This window comes from Gadus chalcogrammus, chromosome 21 (genome assembly GCF_026213295.1).
Source record: "Gadus chalcogrammus isolate NIFS_2021 chromosome 21, NIFS_Gcha_1.0, whole genome shotgun sequence".
Classification (NCBI taxonomy): domain Eukaryota; kingdom Metazoa; phylum Chordata; class Actinopteri; order Gadiformes; family Gadidae; genus Gadus; species Gadus chalcogrammus.
Window position 1 is genome coordinate 18,589,637 of NC_079432.1, and position 6,891 is coordinate 18,596,527.

Sequence of the window (6,891 nt, forward strand, 5' to 3'; positions counted from 1 at the left end):
AGTGATAGGAAAAATCGTGTGATGTGATTACAGAGCCCAATAATCTAGTATAACGGAAGAACAGAAGGGGCCCCAGTACAGAGCCTTGAGGGACACTCGAGCGTGCAGGATTTGGACAAGGTGCCATTCTATGTGACCTGATGGAGCAATTCGCGAGGTAGGATGTGAACCAGGATAGCACCGAGTCAGCAATGCCGAGTTTGGCGAGAGTGGCGAGGAGGATCTGGTGGTTCACAGTGGTGGACAGTGTTCTCTGGTGCACCACGTGAAGATTGTTTTGTGTGAGATAGGAGCATAGTTGGTTAGAGATGGCATGGTCCAGATATTGGTCTGTAGTTCCTGATGGCATTGGTATCAAGGGTCGGTTTTCTTAAGCAGCTGTTTGATTCCAGCATTCTTGAAGGACTCTTGAACAAGGCCTGAAGTGAGTGAGGAGTTGATAAGGCAAGGCAGGTTTATTTGTATAGCCCATTTCATACAACAAGGCAACCCAATGTGCTTCACAAGTCAAAAAAAAAAGGATGGTCCTTGCATACAAATAGAAGTTACAAAAGCAATAATAGTAGCAAGTAGATAAGAATAAGAATAATAAGAGTTAAAATTAAAATGTAGTAATGTAAGTAAAAACATACAATCATGGCGAACATGTTAATTAAAGGCATGTCTGAACAATTTAGTTTTTAGTTTGGTTTTAAAAGTGGCAACAGTGGGGGCTGTTTTAATGTCCAGAGGTAGTTGGTTCCACAAACGGTCCGCATAGTTACTAAAAGCAGCCTCACCCTGCTTAGTACGGGCAGAGGGTTGAACCAGCATAAGAAGCTCTCCAGATCTAAGAGATCTGGTAGGGCGGTAGATTCTGAGCGATATTTTTAAGATAAAGGGGTCCCTGGTTTTGAGACATTTAAAAGCAAGTAATACAACTTTAAAATCAATTCTAAATGATACTGGTAACCAGTGTAGGAAACTTAGTAGAACCTAACCCTAACCTTAGATAAGAGGGATGAGAAATGGCAGGATGGCGCTCAAGACGGCCTGGAGGAGGGAGGAGGGGTGCGGGTCAAGGGGGCAGGTTGTGGCTTGGTTAGACTTAACTTTCTGTTGACAACTTCAGAATAGAGAGGATTTAAGTGTGTAAAAACAGAGGTGGGGATGTGGGGGAGGATGGTTACAGGAGTAAAAGAGGAGCTGATGTCCATCACCTTCTGGGTAAAGTAGGTAACAAAGTCATCAGCAGTGAGGGAGGAAGGAAGGGGAGGGAGGGGCGAGGAGGGAATAGAAAATGGAAAAAACCTTCCTGGAGTTGGAGGCAGAGTTGATTTTGGTCCAATAGAAGGCAGATTATTTTTGTTGACACAGTGGATGTGAAGGTGGAAAGAGAGATCATCCGAACAGTCTGAGCTCTTCCATTTCCTCTCACTTGCTCGCAACTCTGCTCTACAAAACTGCAGAGATTCGGATAGTCCAGTGCAAGACCACTCGCGCTGGTCAGGCCACAGGGAAACAATAAGACTAGGAGGTCTCTATGTATGCTCTGTCTTCCTGGTGGGTTCTATGGCAGAAAATATTGGAGGCTTCTAATCCAAATTGTTTGAATATTGGTAGAAAGAGAAAAGCGTCAGCAGGGGGAGGGGGGCATGCTCTGGGTCCTGTCCCTTTGTTCTGGTTAGGGTTAGGGCTAAACCTAACTCTAACCCAACACCTCAGAGGGTCCTGGGTTGACCAGCGAACAATCATCAGACATCCCTCTGTAGTCAATGACAGCAGTCTATTTCTCAGTTCACTTAGATTAAAATTATAAGTACGGTTCATTTTTAAGCATAAATTATACAAGAATATAAGGTAAATATTGTTAAAATGAAGCCAAATGTTAAACACTGTATTGATATTACCTGGCCTTCCTTTGTCAAACAAATGCCTGCGTTACAATGAACCCCCAACGCCTCATTTACGTATAAATGGCCCCTAATGGCATATTTCCACCAGTGGGTGCGGGTTGGTTTGGTGCGGCTTGGTGGAGTAGTGAAGGTGCGTTTCGGCGCAGCTCAGTTATGGCTCGCCTTTCCACGGCCGACAGTACCCTTATTGTAGGGGGGGTGGTTTAAGCCGGATGGGCGATTGAAGCGGCAGCTATGTTAGCATCGGGACCTCATAGTAGCCCAACACAGTGTAGCCTGCTAATAAATCCAAGGAAAAAGAAGAATGTGCCCAAAGGACAAAGAGCAACAATGTAGGACGTCCAAGAAAGACTGTAAACTTTTGGGCAACATTTTCTTCAATAAACGAAGCTTTCGCCGATGTCCAGTAATACCTTGCGTATAATGTGTTTGTTTGTAATTATCCCCGGTCGCACGGAAGTGTGATTCTGTCAACCAATCAAGGGATGGCGTGTGTAGCTTGAACTTGCTGGCACCCTTCCTGGAGTCTCAGTACCCCAACGGAGAACTGCGTGACAGGTACGGCTTAATACAGCTCAATCCGGGTCACGCCCACTTTTGGCAGTGGAGACGCGATCCGCGCCGCACCTTCGGTTCAGTTCAAAGACCTTTGAACTGAACCGACCCGCAGCCTCTGGTGGAAACCCGCCATTACAGAGACATCTGGCCCACCACTGTGGTTCCGTCTCCTTATGTTTTAGAATGTTCTTCTGTAGGCTTCAACTTATACGTTTAAGTTAATAATCCATACCCCGTTTAAAATAAATGACTACCAGCTTTATGATTATGGCTTATGCCACAGACAAATAAAGTGGTATTGTTAACTATTACAAATTAATATTGCTTTCACAGGGGTCATCTCTTAAACACATGTGGTAAGTCATGGTGTTTAAAATTAAGTTATTAAACAAGGCGATGAATGGATGGCCTTTTATCAAAGACCTCACTTCATATAACTGTAATGTATAATATGTAACTTCATGTTACATTTATATTTGTCTTTGAGAAGGTTGTCCCATATCTGCCTGTAGGTGAGTCTTGAAACTAAGAACCCTAGTGTTTAGCATTACAATTGGCTGTCCTAACTTTAACCCTATTGCCGCTGTGTTAGTTTTGGCTGCCGTTGTTGTTTTTTTAGTAATAGGTCGTTGAGACTAGTTTCAGTCACAAGGTGCCAACAATAGGCTTGATTGGTGGGCGGAGCTACGGCTCCCTGAGCTACCTTGTGCATTTAAAGGCTAGCTATTACTAGCGTCAGGACCCTGCAAACGAAGACCCGGGAAACAAAGACTAAGGGAGTCTCTCTGTTGGAGTCCCTCGAGGAAGACCAGGGAAGCCACCCTATTGTAGCTATGTGTCGTACTTCAATCATCGTCAGGACTTCCATTCATAGACGATGCCAACATAGATCCTCTGCTCGGCGAAGCAACCGATCCAATCTGTGCCATCCACCGACCCTTTCCTACACTGATCTTGAAGTGATGGGAGGACTCTGGAACTGCCAATCAGCGGTCAAGAAGGCAGACTACATTTTGGCCTATGCGTTCCTCATGACCCTCCACTTCCTGGCCCTGACAGAGACTTGGATCACTCCAGAGATCTCTGCTACTCCTGCTGCCCTCTCCACCATCTACTCATTCTCACACACCTCAAGATCATCAGGGCGAGGAGGAGGGACCGGACTCCTCATCTCGCCGATGTGGTCCTACCGGGTCCTTCCACTAGAACACTTGGCCAGATCTGCTTTTGAACTCCACGCTGTCACTGTCACCCTTCCAACCAAGCTTTCCATTGTGGTGATCTACCGTCCTCCAGGTCCCCTTCGTGACTTCCAATGGCGAGATGGATGCCATTCTCAGCTGCTTTTCTGAAAATGGCACACCAATCTTTATCCTTGGAGACTTCAACATCCTGCCAGAGAAGTTGCACTCACCTGAATTAACCAACTTTTTCGCCACCACTCTCCCCTTCCCCTCCCACACACAGGGCCGGGAATCAACTTGACACAAGGTCCTGCGGCACCGCTGCTCTCTCTGTTACCCCACTCCCCGTGTCTGACCATCAGTTTGCTGTTTTTTCTCTCCCCTTGAAGTCCTCTCCCCCCTCCTCTCTAGTCCCCACATTGTCACCACCCGCCGTAACCTCAATTCTCTCTCTCTCTCTACGTTTGCCTCAACTGTTCTGTCAACTGTCTTCACTACCTTCTGTCGAACGACTCTCTCAACTATCCACAGAGGTATCCTCCGACACTCTGCTATCCTCCCTCTCCTCCTCTTTGGACTCCCTCTGTCCCTTCCACTCCAGACCTGCGTGATCCTCACCCCCCCCCCCCTCCTTGGCTGTCTGAATATCTGCAGACTTATAGAGCAGAGTTGCGGGCAGTTGAGAGGAAATGGAAGAGATCAGCCTGTCCAAATCTGCCTTCTACCGCACCAAAATCAACTCCACCTCAAACCCAGGAAACTGTTTTCCTTGTTCTCTTCCTTCCTCAACCCTCCCCTCCACATCCTTCCTGCCTCACTGCTGATGACTTCGTTACCTACTTTACCCAGAAGGTAAAGGACATTAGCTCCTCTTTTATCCCTGCCTCCATCCTCCCTTCTCCCATCCCCACCTCTGTCTTTACCCAATTTATCCCTCTCACCTCAGACGAGGTCAACAGAATAATAACATCTAACCATGCCGCCACCTGCCCCCCTGACACTATCCCTACGTCTCTCCTCCAGGCTGTCTCAAGCGACATCCTGCCATTTCTCACTGCACTTTTCAACTCCTCCCTCACTTCCAGCGTCTTTCAAGACTGCCCGAATAAAGCCTCTCCTCAAAAAACTGGCCCTTGATACCACCGACATCCAGAACTACAGACCGGTATCTCTTCTTTCATTCCTCACTGGAATGTGCCATCGCTAACCAACTGTCCCCCTATCTCTCATCTAACAACTTCCTTGACCCTCACCAGTCAGGCTTCAAGAAGGCCACACTCCACTGAGACGGCTCTCCTCGCGGTGACTGAGTCCCTCCATGCTGTCAGAGCCTCGTCCCTCTCATCGGTTCTCATGCTCCTCGACCTGTCCGCAGCATTTGACACGGTTACCACCAGATCCTCCTTGCCACTCTCGCTGAACTTGGCACTGCTGAATCTGCCCTTTCCTGGTCCACATCCTACCTGACGAATCACACTTATCAGGTAACATGGAATGGCTCCTTGTCCAAACCTTGCATGCTTGAAACTGGTGTCCCTCAAGGCTCGGTACTTGGGCCTCATCTGTTCTCCTTCTATACCAGATCCCTGGGCTCTGTAATTACATCACACAGCTTTTCCTATCACTGCTATGCTCACTCTCTTTCCCCTCATCTGACAAAGCCCTGATAGGAACACGCATATCTGAATGTCTGCAGACGTCAGCACTTGGACAACTGCCCATCATCTGAGGCGTAACCTAAACAAAACTGAGCTCCTCCTAATGCCAGGGAAAGATTGCCTACACATGGACTTACTGGTCACTGTTGAGAACATCACTGTATCTCCTTCTCCAACTGCCAGAAACCTTGGTGTGGTACTGGAAAATCAGTTATGCTGCACCACAAACATCACTGCGGTGGCCCGATCCTGCAGATTTGCACTTTACAACATCCGCAGGATCCGGCCTTTCCTCACAAGGGAAGCAGCTCAGCTTCTAGTCCAATCGCCGGTCATCTCCCGCCTCGACTACTGCAACTCGCTCCTGGCTGGACTTCCTGCCTCTGCCATTAAACCTTTGCAGCGCATCCAGAATGCGGCAGCGCGCCTCATGTACAACCTACTGAAGTTCTCCCATGTGACCCCTCTCTTCCGGGACCTCCACTGGCTCCCTGTAGTAGCTCGCATCAGATTCAAGATGATGATACTGGCATACAAGGCAGTCGATGGAACTGCCCCTGCCCCAAGCATCGGTAAAGTCACACACCCCAACTCGATCCCTCCGCTAAACTACCTCAGCTCGACGTCTGGTACCGCCATCGCTAAGAGCAAGCAAAGGTCGATCAACAAAGTCACAACTTTTCTCGGTGGTGGAACGAGCTCCCTGCTGATGTCAGGATCGCAGAGTCGCTCACCAGCTTTCGCATAAGACTCAAAACTCACCTGTTCAGAGTTCACCTTGACTACCCAGCCCCTTCCGGCCACCATTGTATGTTGTACGTTAGCATTGTTAGTACTTGCACTTGGCTCTATGAACATCTTTTCTGCACTGACAGCGATATATTGTTTCACTTCTTATGACAAATGTACTTATTGTAAGTCGCTGTGGATAGAAATGCCCTAAATGTAAATGTAACTATACTGTTCAATATGTAACCCTTTTGTACGTAATGCCTGAATTACTGTATAGAATGTATTATGGGCATCGTGGGTGGGAAGATAAATGTTAACGGAGAACGGGAATACAGGAGAAGTTTAGAGCATTATGATTGGCTGAAGTGCATGTTGGGAGTGCAACACAATGGGGGATATAACTCTGGCTCTGAAGACTGTTTGCGAGTTCTTGCAAACCAACTCAGGAATGCTGTTACTCTGTGCAGCGACAATAAAGCCATTTAACCCTAGTCCTTCTCAACCTATTAGCCCCAATATTAGGCCATGTTTTTATCAACCACAGTTCTTTATTGTTGAACAACCCTGACATTGAGATCTTTGTTTGATTAATTCGGTAAGAGTGGCAATTGGTTGCCATGGCGCCATCGAGGGAGGCTGCCTATTGCAGTAGCTCTTGCAGTTCCTACTTTTTTTTTTCTTTTAATTGCTACTATTATTTCAACTTTCCATCTTTCTGGTATTCGCTGGAAGGTGCCTTTAATCTTTAAACACATTTGATCATTAATTTAAGTAAGTGTTAGTGTAGTTTTTAGCGTAATTTTGATACTCGTGGACCAAACAATGATTATCCATACGAGGGAAGGGCTGATGATGTACCGGGCC

At 47.1% G+C, this 6,891-nt stretch overlaps 1 pseudogene; it reads left to right on the plus strand.

Annotated features, from left to right (window-relative positions):
• The first annotated feature begins 3,415 nt into the window (after positions 1-3,415).
• On the plus strand, positions 3,416-6,069 carry LOC130374235 (uncharacterized; annotated as a pseudogene).
• Positions 6,070-6,891: the final 822 nt, after the last annotated feature.